Source organism: Macaca mulatta, chromosome 7 (genome assembly GCF_049350105.2).
Source record: "Macaca mulatta isolate MMU2019108-1 chromosome 7, T2T-MMU8v2.0, whole genome shotgun sequence".
In the NCBI taxonomy this organism is placed as follows: Eukaryota; Metazoa; Chordata; class Mammalia; order Primates; family Cercopithecidae; genus Macaca; species Macaca mulatta.
Window position 1 is genome coordinate 37,733,650 of NC_133412.1, and position 16,879 is coordinate 37,750,528.

Consider the following 16,879-nt stretch of genomic DNA (forward strand, 5'->3'; position numbering starts at 1 on the left):
CACTTAGTATAGATTAAATTCCACTTTTTATGAAATTAGGTACCTCACATCAGTTCTGATGTTTAGAAAATCTCAATTAGAGACACCGTAACTTTTCATTGTGTTGTTCTTTTTTTTTTTTTTTTTTTTTTTTTTTTTGAGACGGAGTCTTGCTCTGTCACCCAGGCTGGAGTGCAGTGGCCGGATCTCAGCGCACTGCAAGCTCCGCCTCCCGGGTTTACGCCATTCTCCTGCCTCAGCCTCCCGAGTAGCTGGGACTACAGGCGCCCGCCACCGCGCCCGGCTAGTTTTTTGTATTTTTAGTAGAGACGGGGTTTCACCGTGTTAGCCAGGATGGTCTCCATCTCCTGACCTCATGATCCGCCCGCCTCGGCCTCCCAAAATGCTGGGATTACAGGCTTGAGCCACCGCGTCCGGCCTGTGTTGTTCTTTCAAGCTGTCTTTCAAGCTCTGAGCTTTGTAGACCGCTGCCTACCCGGCTCCCACATGGGACTCCCCAGTACTGTGCAGATCAAACACAATCTGATAGGCTTCTTTACACCCTCCATTCATGTTAATTCTTCTCCCACAGCCACAACACCTTGAGGAGACTGTTAAAAGCCCCACAAATCTTCCTTTTGGTTTCACCTTCACAACTGTGCTGCTCTTCCATCAAATTAGTCCTGCATGCCACCATCAACTAAATCTATTTAATCTTCTCAAAATCATTCAACATCATTCGAAATCAGTCCTCCAGCCGAGCCCAGCCTTCAAAGATGAGCATCAGAATCCAGCCTCAGTTCCCTCTGTTCACTCCCCAGCTAAAGTAGACTAGGGCCAAAGTGGGACTTGCCTGTCCGCAGTCACCACCACTTTAGTATCTGCTCCAACAGGGTCACCACGACCCCTACTCCACAGAACTCTATCTTGCCTTTCAGTGCCAGGGCACTTTTTGATACCACTTAATTCATCCATTCGACAGAATGTTTTAAGTGCCCTACACGTGCCAAGTATTCAAATGGCAAATGTATAGGTACAGTTCAAAGCAGTAGAGAGTATATGGTTGACCTCATCTTCCCTGGGTAGTCCCAGTCCCCCTACAGATTTAAGAGTATCTTTACATAATGTAGGTGCTAAAGCAACTTGAAAACAATGAGTTGCTATTTTGCATAACATTTATATTATTTATAACCATTCTGCAGAAAAAAAGACACACAAACGTCACAATAACCACAAAGTCACACTTAGCACAAAGCAGTATCTATGAAACGTGACATTATCCCACGCAGGTGCCTTTTGTATCCATATAAATATTTCCTACTTCATGCGAGTTTAATGGCAAACATTTTTACCCTAGAAATAAAATATGACCTCTTTCCTCCCATGCCGATAGCATTCCAGAAAACACGGTGAACATTCCTAAAACCTACTGCACTTTCTGTAAGAAGTGTGGCAAGCACCAACCCCACTAAATGGCCCAGTACCAGGACTCCCTGTATGCCCAAGGGAAAGCGGCATTATGGCAAGAAGCAGAGTGACTATGGTGGGCAGACTAAGCCAATTTTCTGGAAAATGGCTAAAACTACAAAGGAGGTTATGCTGAGGCTTGAGTGTGCTGAGCCCATCTGCAGATCTAAGAAAATGCTGGCTGTGAAGACATGCAAACATTTTCAACTGGGAGGACATCACAAAAGAAAGGGCCAAGTGATCCAGTTCTAAGCGTCATCTTTTGTTTTATTATGAGGACAATAAAATCTGGAGGTCCAAAAAACAAAATAAAAAGAAATAAAATACAGTGCTTGCTTCACCACTCCATCAAATCCCCTAGCAATGCAAAGTCATTTTGCATATGATCAAATATTGCGAAGTTGGCTTTGCGATGTGCGATTCACTGTTTAAAACATTAGTCTAATATAGTATATTTCACTAATGAGACTGTGTCAGTGTGCTGCTATCCTTGAAAGCAGGAAAAGGAAGTCTTGGCAGTGCTACTGTAGGTTACAAACACTGGTAATACTGAAGGAATTAATCAACGAACCCATACCAAGCACATGCTGAGCCTGCAAAATATGAAAGGATACAAAAGACACTTATAAAACTGTGAAATGCAGACTTCCTCCCTGCAGGACCTTTGAGCTCTCTTCCCTCCGTGCCTCTGTGACACACTTAAAGTCTAGCGCAGGGTCACCCAGTGAATAAGCAGCTGAGGCAGGGCCAAAACCCAGATCCCCAGACTCCTGAGCCAATGCCCTTTCAACCTCACCACAACGGTTCTTCATTCCAAGTGATTAAGACACAGAGAGAAAGATCATAGTCATCAGAGAGGGATTAGTTAAGGGCTTAACAGGGAGGCGCTGACTGCCTAGGCTGAGAATGGTGAATCACAGCTGAGAAGGGTGACTCACAGCCTTAAAGCAAGGGGGAAGGCCTGGGGAGAAGGGAAGAGGAAGAATGCCCCAGGGTGGCAGGAAAACAAGAGAACACGCTGGAAAATGAGCCATGTCCAGTGGGGTGCCCTGTGGGGAACCTAAAATATAAGTCTCTGAATGGTGCAAAGTTAAGCTTGCCTATGGAAATACTGATGAGCCAAAGTGATTGGGACTCAGTACTCATATTTACCTATTCACCAAAACATTTGCTCTGGAGGCAGAATTTTCTTACTGAAAACAACTACTCTGACTTTAATGTACCTATTGTTACGAATGAAAATTAAAAATGAAGTCTACAGGCTGTATGAGACAATTCCACCTCTACTCACTCCTCATCACCGTGTAAAATTCATAAATCCATTAAAAGCAGAACCACTACTCCTTTTCTGGCAGACTTCTCTAAAGAACATGAAAATGGCAGTTTGCACCACTCTTTCCAACACTTCAGCCTCACCCAGCTGGCCGACTGGTTTCAACTCGCAAACAAGGAAAAAAAAAAAAAAATCAGCAAATTCAATCTGTTGATGAGTACATCTACACATCAGGGCCTTCCATTCCCAGGGAGAGCTGGGTCACTAGACAACATCATTACAATGGCCCTTTATCAGAGAAAGTTTTTCTGTTTAAGGAAATAAACTAGAGGTACAGGGAGACTTGCTGATAAGAGCCATACCCACCTCAAACTGGTTTAAAATCATTCACTACTTGGTTAGGAAAACAGGTCACTTGTCCCCACCCTAACGAAAAGAACAGTTTCTTCTGCCTTGAAAAGGTTGATAAATAAGACTGTGAATGCCCGGCTAGAAAAGCCCCCAGTGCAAGGCTGATCATTAATGAAATCCGTGCAGTTATTGAGAAACAAGTCATTTACACTCAACATAAGAACTATCTTATTCAGGTTGGTGCAAAAGTAACTGCCATTATTTTTAATAGCAAAAAACCACAATTACTTTTGTACCAACCTAATAAAGGGTTTGTTCTTTAAAAAAAAAAAAAAAAAAAAACTCTACAGATTTTATTGTATTTTATTGCTTCACTACAAAAGTGCGGTTACAAAAAAAAAAGGACAAGTGAAGCAGTTTTCACTCCCAAAAAGAAGGGTAAAAGTTTACAAAAAGGTTAAACAAAAGAAAACTTAAAAGTCAACACTTCAAATAGTAAAAACACATTCGACTGAATTGAAATAAGAACCAGTTCCAGAAAGCCCAAATGTTAATCTGAACAAAAAAAAACATACTGCAACAGGGCTGGTCTGCACAGGCAAACCTGAGTCTAATCCAGAAGTTTCATGGACACACCCACTTCACAGTTTAAATGTGGAGTGTTGATGCGTTACCACAAAACAGATGGCTAGCAACCATGATGAATCAATCAGGGACTAGATGATTCAAATGAAGATTTTAAAGCAAAAATGAGTAGGGGTGGCAGTATGGAGAGTTGATTTTCTCCATCAAAGCTCTTACTGTACACGGTCCTGGACTCACAGTCTACAGGCCACACTGGAATTTAAAACAGAAAAAAAAAGCATGTACTGGGTGGGGAGAGGGGTTCCCACTGTACTCCATCCTCCACCCACCTATTGCATCTTTATTTAACAGAACCTTTTTGAAAGCAGATACTCTTCCCCTTGGTTTTCTGGTCTTGATTAATGACTCAGTCACAGGGCCAACTCATTCCCCAGAATTCCTGGAATTCGGCCCAGTGGCCTTGATCAAACCGAGCAGGAGGGACACACAGCACTTGCTCTAGCTTGTCTCTTCTGTGGCCTGATCGGAATCAGTATTTGTTTGCTCCCTACTGACTTGTTGCAGCCTCATGCTCTCACAGCCTTTCTCTGCTGGTCTCCTGATCTGGGGTTGGAGTGGGTGGAAAGAGACTGGCAGGAAGAATGATGTCACTTGGCATGAAGCACTTTCAGGGTTGGGAAATCCAGGCCTTTGAGTCTACAACTCAATTTCAGTGTTTTATGGCCCACATATTGTATTTTCAGCAGGGCCTGGCCGCCTACAGAAAAAAAGTCCAATGTCAGCATTCAAGATCTTCCACACTGTGGACTTACCTACCTTTCCTTAAATACCTTCTGCACACACACACACACACACACACACACACGCATACACGCATCCTGCACAGAAGAGTTAACTGGACTGTTAACTCTTCCCTAAACACGCCAGCACTTTCTAAGTTCCCTCCACCAGGAACCTCAATCTTAATTAGCTGACACATGAATGAGTCTTTAGGATACAGAAAATCATAAATGCCACCTCCGTGCTTCTGCAGCTTTTTGTGTGTCTGTGCAACATTAGAGTTGCGTGTGTAAAGTCTGTGTTCCATATTATCTGCTCACAACATTTCCAACCTACTCCTTCCTGTTTTCTCATAGATCTGAGCATAGTGCCTGGCACACGACAGGCATTCAATTTCATCTTGAGATGGTTTACACACACTGGATCTTTCTATATTAGAAAGTCTTTTTTTTCTTCTTTTCCAACACACTCTCCTTCCTCAGTTTTCTCTCTCCCTCAGGCTGGACATTTCAAATGCAGTTCCAGTTCCATGCATTCAGAGCTGGAGGCTTAAATCATCAACTTCTGCAAATCTTAACAAAGCCTTCGGGGCAGCCTCTTATCAATATATAGCCATGGCCCCCACCTCTGTGCAGTCAGGGCTCCTTGGGTCCTAGCTCTGTCCGTAGGACAACATGGGAATGTAACCTACAACTCCTGGCAAGAAGGGATCAAAGTGGCACGATGTATGAGCGGCTTTAGGACTCTGATTTCCTCTGAGCTGTTAGTGTGTAGCCTGAGTGTGGCAGGGAGACAAAGCGCATGGACAAAGGGCTTTCATATCACAGTCACTCCCTGGAATCAGAAATTTCTACACCACACCTGGGGTAAAACTCAGGCCACCTGGGTGCTACCGACTTGTGCTCTAACAAGGTTAAGCTCAGCTGGATTAAAAGCTTCAGGGTGTGCCGGGCACAGTGGCTCATGCCTGTAATCCCAGCAGTTTGGGAAGCCAAGGCGGGCGGATCACTTGAGCTCAACAGTTCCCGACCAGCCTGGCCAACATGATGAAACCTTGTCTCTACTAAAAATACAAAAATTAGCTCGGCATGGTGGTAGGTGCCTTTAATCCCAGCTACGCGGGAGGGTGAGTGGAGAATCACTTGAACCTGGGAGGCGGAGGCTACAGTGAGGAGAGATCGTGCCACTGCACTCCGGGCTGCGTGACACAGCAAGGCTCCATCTCAAAAAAAAAAAAAAAAAAAAAAGGCTTCAGGGTGTGTCCTAGAAGGGAGATTTGGAAGTAATCTGATGGAACCACCCAGAAGGACAAATATGGACATCTCCTGACCCCTACTGCGACCTGTCCCTCCAGAAAGTAGATGAGGACTGCCTCTGGCAACAGCAGAAGAAAAAACATACCAGGCAGTGAATGGGTGGAAAGAATTTTTTTAAGGGACTGGAATTTCCTTTGGTGTGGCCTACAACTAGAATAGGGTGTGGCACCGGGGAAAGTGAAGAGGATTCTCATGTGAGAAAAAGAGGAACATTCCATTTCTATTTAATTCTCACAACTGAATCTGGAAGGCAGCTTAAGACACCATAACTTTAAGCAAAACTTCCCCGAGGTAGGCAAAATACGAACTTTAGGTCTGTGGAACAGCTGGATTAAAAGGGAAATGAATCCCTGCCAAGTTCAGAAACTGGTATTAATTTGGGAAAATATAAAGTTTAAAATCCAAAAATTCACTTTTTGGAATTGTTGTCTCTTTTCTTTCTCCGCCAGATTTAAGGTCTAAAGAGCAGGGATTTTGGGGGCTGTCAGAGGGGAGTCTGTTTTGTTCACTGCTGTATCCCTAGTGCCCATAACTACGAGTGGAACACAGGAGGTGATCAACATTTTGTGGAATAAATGGTTGTTTAAAGCAGCCCACTAGGGCCTGAGACACCTTTTGTGACAATCCCACTCTCCCTCAATGAAAACTGTCTCCGCAGGCTCCAGGCTCTGCACAAGCACAGAGAGAACAAAGGCTCCAGACAATGCATTAGTGCCAGATTCTAGGCCCAATGGTGAGAGCCTACAGCCCTCAAAATCAATAGCAATTATAGAAGCATATCTACTTTGCCAGGAAAACTGCTTAAATCAGAAATTAGCCAGGAAACTAACGGCCATGACTGCAAGCCTAATGTCAATCGATACCACAGTTTAATAGCTCAAAGACACAAGATGTTAAATATTGAGACTCCAGTGCAAGACTGAGCTCCTAATCAAAGTCAGTGAGTCAGCAATATTTCCTGGGCATTTACCACAGGCAGGCTACTTGGCACTGCAGGAAATTACAAAATCTAGACGGTCTCCAAATCACAAACCTCCGATTGTAAAAATGCACATAGATGGTCACACCCTTCCACTGCAGATGCAATGGACACTTGGAGAAACCCTTGACCTTTAGATAATCAACAGACTTGGAAGAAGGGAAGAAATTATTAAGCAGGACTGTGTTAACACTCTTGGCCCTTGCCCATCAAGGGCACCTCTGCTGCCCCAGTCTTACCAAAAATCTTCCTTCATACTGCCTGAATATTACCACTTTGAGTTCTATAAATTATAGATCTGTTTAGGTGAACAAGGTTTTTTAAATTATTTTATGTATTTATTTTTTGAGACTGGGTCTTGCTATGTTGTTCACATTGGCCTTGGACTCAAGAGATCCTCTAGCTTGAGCAGCTGGGACTACAGGCCCACGACCACGCCCAGCATCGCTGGGTTTTTTTTTTGTTTTGTTTTTGTTTTTTTGACACGGAATCTGGCTGTCACCCAGGCTGGAGTGCAGTGGCACGATCTCGGCTCACTGCAAGCTCCGCCTCCCAGGTTCACGCCATTCTCCTGCCTCAGCCTCCCCAACAGCTGGGACTAGAGGCGCACGCCGCCACGCCCAGCTAATTTTTTGTGTTTTTAATAGAAACGGGGTTTCACCGTGTTAGCCAGGATGGTCTCGATCTCCTGACCTTGTAATCCGCCCGCCTCGGTCTCCCAAAGTGCTGGAATTAAGGAGTGAGCCACCGCGCCCCAGCCTGTTGTTTTTTAAATAACAGGACTCCTCTGGGTTGCTGAGGTTCTTAGGACCACCAACCATTTCTTTTTTTTTTTTTTTTTTTGAGACGGAGTCTTGCTCTGCCGCCCAGGCTGGGGTGCAGTGGCCGGATCTCAGCTCACTGCAAGCTCCGCCTCCCAGGTTTACGCCATTCTCCTGCCTCAGCCTCCCGAGTAGCTGGGACTACAGGCGCCCGCCACCTCACCCGGCTACTTTTTTGTATTTTTTAGTAGAGACGGGGTTTCACCGTGTTAGCCAGGATGGTCTCGATCTCCTGACCTCGTGATCCGCCCGTCTCGGCCTCCCAAAGTGCTGGGATTACAGGCTTGAGCCACCGCGCCCGGCCAGGACCACCAACCATTTCTAACTTAATGAATATTGATTCAATCTGCTAGCCTCTAGCTGGATGCAGGTCTGCTGAAATGGGAAGGAGGAAGGAATGCAGCGTAACTGGACCGGCCTGGATGGCTGTTGTAATACGTCACAGAAGAGCGTCTCTAAGGAGGTGGAAGGTGGAAAAAAGAAAGTGGAACAGGGGCAAAGACATAATTTTCCAATTAAAATAATTTACTCAGTGTCAATCTTAAAGCTAAAAAAAGTTTCAGAAAAATATTTCAGTGATTTAGTCTTCCTACACACATATTGCCCCTCACTACCCTCCACCTCCCCACCACCAACCCCATAATTAGGCAGTGCATGTTAAATAGGTTTTTCAGGGCTAGCCTGAGAATGTCAGCACCTTCTGCAACACTGGTTCAGTGGGAAAGTGCATTCTGCATTCCAAGTCACCAAGTTCCAGACGGGGACAGTAGCACACGCATGTGAACAGAATCCATCAGTACAGTCTGGAGCCCAGGCCCTTGCACAGCAACAGCTTAAGGCTTTTGGTAATGGCCCAGGGCGCACCCATGAGGCCACTCCTCTTTTACACACACAGACACCCACAGCTTTAAAATGGCAATCTGACTACAAAAATGACACTTTGCATTTGCACAGCACTTTGTGTTTTTTGTGTACTTTACACATTTATTATCGAATGACGGTGTTTTTTGGAATCTCCAATAACCCTGCTTGGGTGGTGGTAAGAACAGGTATCCTTAAGCCACCTTCCCAGATAAGGAAACTGGTGTTCCCCTCCTTCGTCTCAACAGGCAGCTGATGGAACCCAAGCCCTCCACACCAGCCCTGGGGCCAGCTGCACTGAGCGGCCAGGAGGGAGCAGCCCCGGGGCGCCACGCCCTTCTCTGTACCCTCAGTTCCTGACTCACTGTCACATCATGGCGAGTAACAGGACACCCCTCCCCACAGAATCATGGGGCACACTACCTTCCTGATGCCAATGTGTTCAAACAAGCGGGCAACTCTCCAGGTAGAGTGAAATCCGAAGTTGCTATGCTACCAGATAACCCAGACCAAGGGGGAATAACTGACGTTTTTATGTTTTCTTTTATTGGGGGGGGGAGACTGGGGGGTGCCTACTCACATTCTCTCCTCTCATCTTCCCCCGCTACTTCCCTCTTGCTGGTCGGTTCAACTCCACAAGCGCGCGTTTGTTCTGAGTACAGTAACTTAGAGCAGATGGGGGCACTTCCTAGGGGGCGGTGGAAAGCCCACTCTCTACTGCTGCGCCGGGGACCCACAGCTTCCTGGGCGGCCACGCCCTGCCTCGGCGGCGCCTGGCGCGTCTGGAATGCGGGGCCTCCCTCCGCCCCCCTCCCCGCGCCGCCTCGCCCCGCTCCCGCAAGGACTTCTTGGGGAAGCCCGACCCCCCACCCTACCCTGGACCCTCCCGGCCCGAGCCCCGGCGGCCCCTCACGCCTGCCCCAAACACCTTAGCCCCCTCCCCAAAAGACTCTCCAGTGTGAGCTGTCCCTTCAGTCCCCTGCCCCCGACGGCCTCCGGGGCCAGTCGCCGGAGCCTCCCTGCCAGGCGGTACCCTTCTTCCCAGCGTCTCCGCACCCCGCTAGCTGGCGGCCTGTAGCGGGCTGGTGGGGCGCGCCCCGCTTACCTGGGCCGTGCGCCGAGAGCTGAGAGCGTCCCCAGATGCCGAGCAGAGCCGGCTGGCCAGGGTGGGGCTTTTATACTCGCCATATCCTCCCTCGGCGAGGCGAGGCCCGCCCCGCCCCGCCCCGCCTCCCCCTTATACGGCCCGCTCCCACCCGGAGTCAGGGGTGACTCACCCCGGCCCGCCGGCCCGCAGGGACCGCGCCCTGGAACGCTCTCGAGCCGCGCCACGTGGGAGCGGCCCCCGCGCCCCTGGCCCTGCCCTCCCAGAAAGCCCGGCCGAGGCTGCCCCGAGGCCCACAGGGGCCCCGTTTCTTCCTCCTTTCCTCATTTTACTTCTTAAGTGCCACGTCGAGCTCTCAGCCTCGGCTTGGGTTAATAAATTAACAAGACTTCAGTAGTAGACTCTGAACTTGCTTAAGTGGCTTTTTTTTTTTCTGGCGTTAATGCAGTGGAGGAAAGAATTGTTCCAAGAAACATAAATCTGGACTCCCCTGAGCTGGGACTGTTGGCATCCAGCGCCCCATTACCGTCTTCAAACATGTCAGATTAACCTCTGGCCGCCAGTTCCCGGGGGGCGCGCGGGGAGGCAGGGAGATTCGCCCTGTGCTGCAAAGCCTGGCCCGCCCCGGCCTCCCAGCGCCGGGAAGCCCCAAGCCCGGGCTGGGAGGCCAAAGCCAGGAACCAGGATCCCACCTCAGTCCCGCCCAGGGAGGCGCCCCTGTCTCTAGCACGGCTGTGCTCTGCTTCTCTCCGCGCCTGGGGCATCTCTGCGCGGCCTCATGGCAAGCGGTCCTGAGCTGGGTGGGGCCCATAGCTTTGAACCCGGAGTTTCAACAAAGAACTTTCCTCTCGTCTTTCTTTCATGACTGCTGGGGTGTGTGTGTGGGGGGGGGGGGGTGTTTCTTGCAGCCATTTAGCCAACTCCCTTGCTCCGTTTTGCTGTTTCTCGCTTTTCTTATGAGACAGAGAGAGAGAGAGACAGAGAGAGTGTGTGTGTGTGTGTGTGTGTGTGTGTGTGTGTGTGTGTGTGTGTGTGTGTGTGTGTGTGTGTGTGTTTCTTGCCGCCGTTTAGCCAACTCCCTTGCTCGGTTTTGCTGTTTCTCGCTTTTCTTCCGTGTGTGTGTGTGTGTGTGTGTGTTTCTTGCCGCCGTTTAGCCAACTCCCTTGCTCGGTTTTGCTGTTTCTCGCTTTTCTTCCGTGTGTGTGTGTGTGTGTGTGTGTGTTTCTTACAGCCGTTTAGCCAACTCCCTTGCTCGGTTTTGCTGTTTCTCGTTTTTCTTCCAAGAGTCTGTTTCTCGCTTTTCTTCCGTGTGTGTGTGTGTGTGTGTGTGTGTGTGTGTGTGTGTGTGTGTTTTTCTTGCAGCCGTTTAGCCAACTCCTTTGCTCGGTTTTGCAGTTTCTTGCTTTTCTTCCAAGAGTCACGTTGGCAACGTGCAGGCAAACACCTATTTGTTGTATGTGAGATGACGCAAACACTGTATTCGAACCTCAAACTAACAGGGAAGCAATGCTGAGAATCCCGAGGACCTCTCGCTGGTCTTTTAAACCCCTCCTTGCACACTCACTTCCTGCAGCTCTTTTTCCTGGTTTTGATGATTCTGTGTTTTAATCTCCCATTTATCTTAACATCCATTTTTACTTTCCAGTTGAGCGTCAATTCACGCCTGGGAATCAGAGAATGATAGCAAGGCCAACAGATATTCAGTGCTCGGCTCACTGTCATAGAGTGAGACAGGCAAAGTCAGCCACAACTGGGGTCTCTTAACCCACCCAGAGCTCTGTGTTACGCAGCGCTTTCGCGAGGAATTATACGCGATGCTTTCGCTTTCATGAGGAATTATACACGATGCTTTCACGAGGAATTATACATAATGGGCCCTACCACAGGGCCAAATAGAAAATAAAGCAACACTTTGGGCACAATTGCTGATTTACATTTCTAGCTCTTCAATGTAGCCTGAAAGCTTCAAAGTCAGAAATAGTGTTTGTCTACGTACGTGGTGTGAACATTTTGGAAGGTTAGGGCTACACAGGCAGACAGTAATACTGGGCACGATTCAGCCTCCCTTCTGTATATCTCAAGGTAGGTTCCACAGTCTCTTATTCATAACTGTGCTGTGATAGGCCTTTTACAGAAGATAAAATTTAATTTAAATCATATGGAATATATAAAAGACATCAAATGGCCAAAAGAATTTTGTGCTCATCTTGGGCGTGCAGCAAATCCAAACTTCCATAGATTTGTACAATCACCAGGCTTTGCTTCATGCTAAAGAAATGTGCACTGATGTTATCATAAAAATGAAGCTATTAGAAGTCATAGTTTGCTATTTCTGAGGAATGTGAGGCCAGTTCTTCCAGTATAAAAGATCTTTTGAGTATTAGTCAGAAGACTATTTTCCCCCCAGTTGAGGAGAATGTTTACATCAGCCCTCAGATTGCCTGCTGTTGTCCATATTGTTCTCTTAAGTGCTTAACTTTGTTTTGTTTGCACTTTATCTGCTGCACTCAACACCTCTTCTAGCGCCTAGCTAGCAATGATAGGCATTCACTAAATGTGATAGAATGATAGAATACAATTATTCACTGAATAATAGAATGTTAAAACAGGGAGGGGCCCTAGAGATTAAATTGCCCTATCCTTGATTTTTGCTATTATTATTATTGTATCTTTTACTTGAGGTCTCACTCTGTTACCCAGGCTAGAATGCATGGCGTGATTAGGGCTCACTGCATCCTTGACTATGGAGGCTTAAGAAATCCTCTCCCCTCAGCCTCTTAAGTAGCTGGGACCGCAGGCCCGCACCACCAAGCCTGGCTAATTTTTCTATTTGTAGAGAAGACAGGGTCTTGCTATGCTGCTCAGGCTGGTCCCGAACTCCTGGGCTCAAGTGATCCGCCTACCTTAGCCTCCCAAAGTTCTGGGATTACAGGTGCGAATTACTATGTCCGGCTCTTGATTTTTATATATGAAGAAATTGGAGTCCAAATAAAATCTCCTGCCCAGTCCAGGGATTAAATAATGCACCCAAGGCCCTCGTGTCAGTTACGTTTGCAGTATAACAAATTATCCTCATAAACTTAGTGGTTAAACATAACCATTTACTTGCTTGTGATTCTGCAATTTAAGCAGTACCTAGTGGGGACAGCTTGGTGCGCCTCCACAGCATGTTGGGTTGGGTAGTTTAGATGGGGTTGGAAGATTGAAAGCAGCTTCCTTTGTCTGGCAACTGAGCTGGGAATGCTAGAATGACAAAGACCAGGCTGGGCCTTTCTCTTCCTTGGTCTTACATCCTCCAGGTTCTCCTCTTTTCCTCCACCATGGTAGTCATGGCAGCCAGGCTTCTAGAAGCAGAAGCTGAAGCTGCCAGGCCTCTTGGCTCACAGGCTGTGCAAAAACAAGCAATAGGCTGGATTTGCCCTATGGGCTGCAGTTTGCTGATCTTTGTTTTAATCCATTGCCTTACACAAGTTTTTGGTTTTGCCCTCTGACATCTAGGCTCCTCCCTTTGAGATATATTTCCTTTTCTTAAGAATGGCCCATATTTGTAGCTGAGCAGCTCTCTCAGTCTGCTTCATTCATGCCAGGAGAAACTGAAAGGTCTAGAAACCTCTTCGCATTTTGCACTTTTTCTGGTTTAAGCTGGCAGTTCTTTCATTAATACAAGTATCTTAAAAACCATGTGGATTTTCTATATCTTATGAAGGTTCACACCATGCTCCAAAATTTATATACAATTTTCTCAAAAACTTTATTTATGTAAATCTTGCTGAGGTTTAATTCCATGTTCCAAGATTCACATTCATTTTTTTTTTTTTTTAAATAGATCTCTCTCTACTTTACATGTCAGGCTGCAGTGGGACAATGCACTTAAGATTCTTAAAAGCCCTGAGATGGTCTTCGAAGCACCACATTAAATCTTTCTTGGAGTCTTTAAAAAGAAGTTGTTGCCGGGCATGGTGGCTCACACTTGTAATCCCAGCACTTTGGGAGGCCAAGGCAGATGGATCACAAAGTCAAGAGATCGAGACCATCCTGGCCAACATGGTGAAACTCCGTCTCTACTAAAAATACAAAAATTAGCCGGGCATGGTAGCGCATGCCTGTGATCTCAGCTACTCAGGAGGCTGAGGCAGGAGAATCGCTTGAACCTGGGAGGCGGAAGTTGTGGTGAGCCGGGATTACACCACTGCATTCCAGCCTAGCAACAGAGCAAGACTCTGTCTCAAAAAAAAAAAAAAAAAAAAGTAGTTTTTATAGCCACATCTTGATTTGGTCTTTCCCCAGATACCATTTCTTACTTTGCAAACATTTTACTGACTAGAATTCTGCTTGAAAACCAAACAGATCTTGCCCTTTGGCAATAAAACCCATTGGCACTTTCAGCATTTTACCTGAAAATCTCCTTGGCTAGATCCACAAGTTCAATGGCACATATTCTATCTTCTTTTCTTTTCTTTTCTTTGTTTTTTTTTTTTTTTTTTTTTTTTTGAGACAGAGTTTCACTCTTGTTGCCCAGGCTAGAGTGCAATGGCGCAATTTCGGCTCACTGCAACCTCTGCCTCCCAGGTACAAAGGATTCTCCTGTCTCAGCCTCCCAAGTAGCTTGGATTACAGGCCTGCGCCACCACATCCGGCTATTTTTTTTTTTTTTTTAAATTTAGTAGAGACGAGGTTTCACCATGTTAGTCAGGCTGGTCTCAAACTCCTGAACTCAGGGGATCTACCCGCCTCGGCTTCCCAAACTGCTGGGATTATAGGCGTGTGCCACCGCACCCGGCTTCATATTCTATTGCTCGTGTCACCACAGGCAACAGCAATGTCAAACATCCTGCCACTACGTGATATAGTTTGCCTCTTCTCCAGTCCTCCATAGCAATTTCCTCGCTGCTCTACCAACTTCCACTCACAGTCATCTCTCTAGTTACCAGCTGGCAAGTCAGTGTCACATACTTTAGGGTTTTATTACAGCAACACTCCACATCCAGGTACCAGTTTATGTTTCATTTACCTATTAGTATGAAATAGACCACCTCCAAATCTTAGAGGTTTAAAACAACCACCACCATTTATTTGTTCATGATTCTGCAAAAGGTGGAGTTCACTGGGTCAGTTCATCTCTGATCTGTCTTAGCTAGGAAGACCCAAATAAGGCTGTAAGATCGAGAAGGGCCTCTCTCCAGTAGGGTAGTTACTGGTTTTCAAGAAGTCAGTGGAAGCTGCCAGGCCTAGAACTAAAACAGTGTCACTTCCACTGCATTCCAGTAGAACGCCAGCATAAGTTGGTCAAAGCAAGTCACATAACCCAGATGCAAGGGAAAGTGAAATAGACTCCACCTCTTCATAAAGCGAATGACATGTGAGTAAGTGGGTGGAAGGAATTGTTGGCGACCATCTTGGCAGACACTCTACCATAATCCTTAAACTAGTAAGGAACAGAGCTGAGGCCAGAATATGTTTTTCTACTTTCAATCTACTCTGTTGTCCATTACATCATATTTCTCAGATACCACCGCTCCTTCAGTGAGATAAAGATGACCCCAGGCCCACTACATTGTATGATTTAGACACTCATTAACATAATGCTATTATTTCCTTGAGCCTGTTATATGCAATCAGTATATGCATATATTGCTATTTGAAGACATGGCCAGAAGAGGAAAAGGATCTGGGAAATGTAACTGGCAAACAGCAAATAATAATTCTATAAAGAAAGAACAGGCAAAGTGAAGGGGAAAACTTATCAAAGAAATAACTGAAGAGAGGCCAAGCGTGGTGGCTCACGCCTGTAATCCCAGAACTTTGGGAGGTTGAGGCGGGTGGATCACCTGAGGTCAGGAGTTCGAGACCAGCCTGGCCAATATGGTGAAACCACTACAAATACAAAAAATCAGCTGGGCATGGTGGTGGGCACTTGTAATCCCAGCTACCTGGGAGGCTGAGGTAGGAGAATCACTTGAACCCGGGAGGTGGAGGTTGCAGCGAGTCAAGATTGCACCACCATTGCACTCCAGCCTGGGCGACAGAGCAAGACTCCGTTCTGGGGGCGGTGGGGGGGCGGACAAATAGGGTTGGATGTGTAAAGCTCTTATTTACAGATGAATGGCAAATTATAAATATATCAGGATATATGACCAGGTGAAACCTTTGAAAGCCTCTGTTTTCTCATCTGTGATACTGAGGACTATTGTGAAGACTAAAGTCCAGGCGCGGTGGCTCACACCTGTAATCCAATACTTTGGGAGGCCAAGGTGGGTGGATCACGAGATCAGGAGATCGAGACCATCCTGGCCAATATGGTGAAACTCTGTCTCTACTAAAAATACAAAAATTAGCCAGGCGTGGTGATGCTTGCCTGTAATCCCGGCTACTCAGGAGGCTGAGGCAGGAGAATTGCTTGAATCAGGGAATCGGAGGTTGCAGTGAGCCAAGATCACACCGCAGCACTCCAGCCTGGTGACAGAGGGAGACTCCATCGCAAAAAAAAAAAAAAAGATTAAAAAATGTATAAAGAATGTCTGGTATGTTGTAGGTGCTGAAAAAAGGCATAGTTATTTCACTGGCTTTTTTAGTCTTTGCAAGCAGCTAGCCTTGCTGAACTCATAGTAAGACCTCAAGAAATCCTTGTTGAATTCACGTGTCATGGCCCAAACCACACAGAGTACTCTTGGTATGGACAAACCACAATGTCTATTTTGTTTGGAGGCATTTCCAGGGAAAAATCTGCAGCGAATTCGATGTCTCTTTCTCAGCTGTAACAGACGTTTTTGGCCTCAGTTCATTCTCTGTGAGACAGCCAGAATTCTCTTTCTGAGACATAATTCTGATTATATGACCCCTCTCCAGAAACTTCCCAGCAGGGCTCTGACCTACCTGGGCAGCCTCATTCCCCCACATCTTCACTCTTCACCGCTCCATGTGCCACTGCTGGACAGGCCAGGCTCATTCATGCCTCTGTACCTTCCTCCATCCTGTTTTCCTGCTGGAAGGCCCTTTCCTGCTTTCCTCAGTGGTGAACTTTGCCTCATCCATCAAGCCTCAGAGTAAATATTATTTTCTACTGCAGAGCAAAGGCTTTCCCAAGCCCTTCAGGCCGATTTGGCTACTTCTCTTGGCATTTTAAAAATAATCTCTCCTCTTGCAGTTGTCACCTCACATTGTTATTTTTTTAATTTGTTGGTCTCAGCAACTAGGCAAGAGCTTCTTGAGGACAGGCGTTTGGTTGTTTCCTCTTTGCATTGACATGATCTTACCCAGTACCTGTTACCATCAGATTTTTCTCCATAAATGCATTCCCTTGCCTTTGTTCATACTTAAACTCACCTGGCAAAAATTAAAATATATAGTATTCGGTGTGGTGAA

General features: G+C 46.5%; 1 protein-coding gene across 3 annotated transcripts in view; it reads right to left on the bottom strand.

The window, feature by feature from the left end:
• ANXA2 (annexin A2) overlaps positions 1-16,525 on the bottom strand; it is a 57,329-nt gene extending 40,804 nt beyond the window's left edge. Inside the window, exon 1 of one of the 3 annotated variants that reach the window (XM_015142391.3) lies at positions 16,391-16,525. The gene's annotated coding sequence lies outside the window, so the exon portion shown is untranslated. Of the gene's footprint in view, positions 1-8,992; positions 9,562-16,390 lie in introns of those variants that run through there. The other 2 variants (XM_001094593.5, XM_015142392.3) reach the window with 2 other exon arrangements.
• Positions 16,526-16,879: the final 354 nt, after the last annotated feature.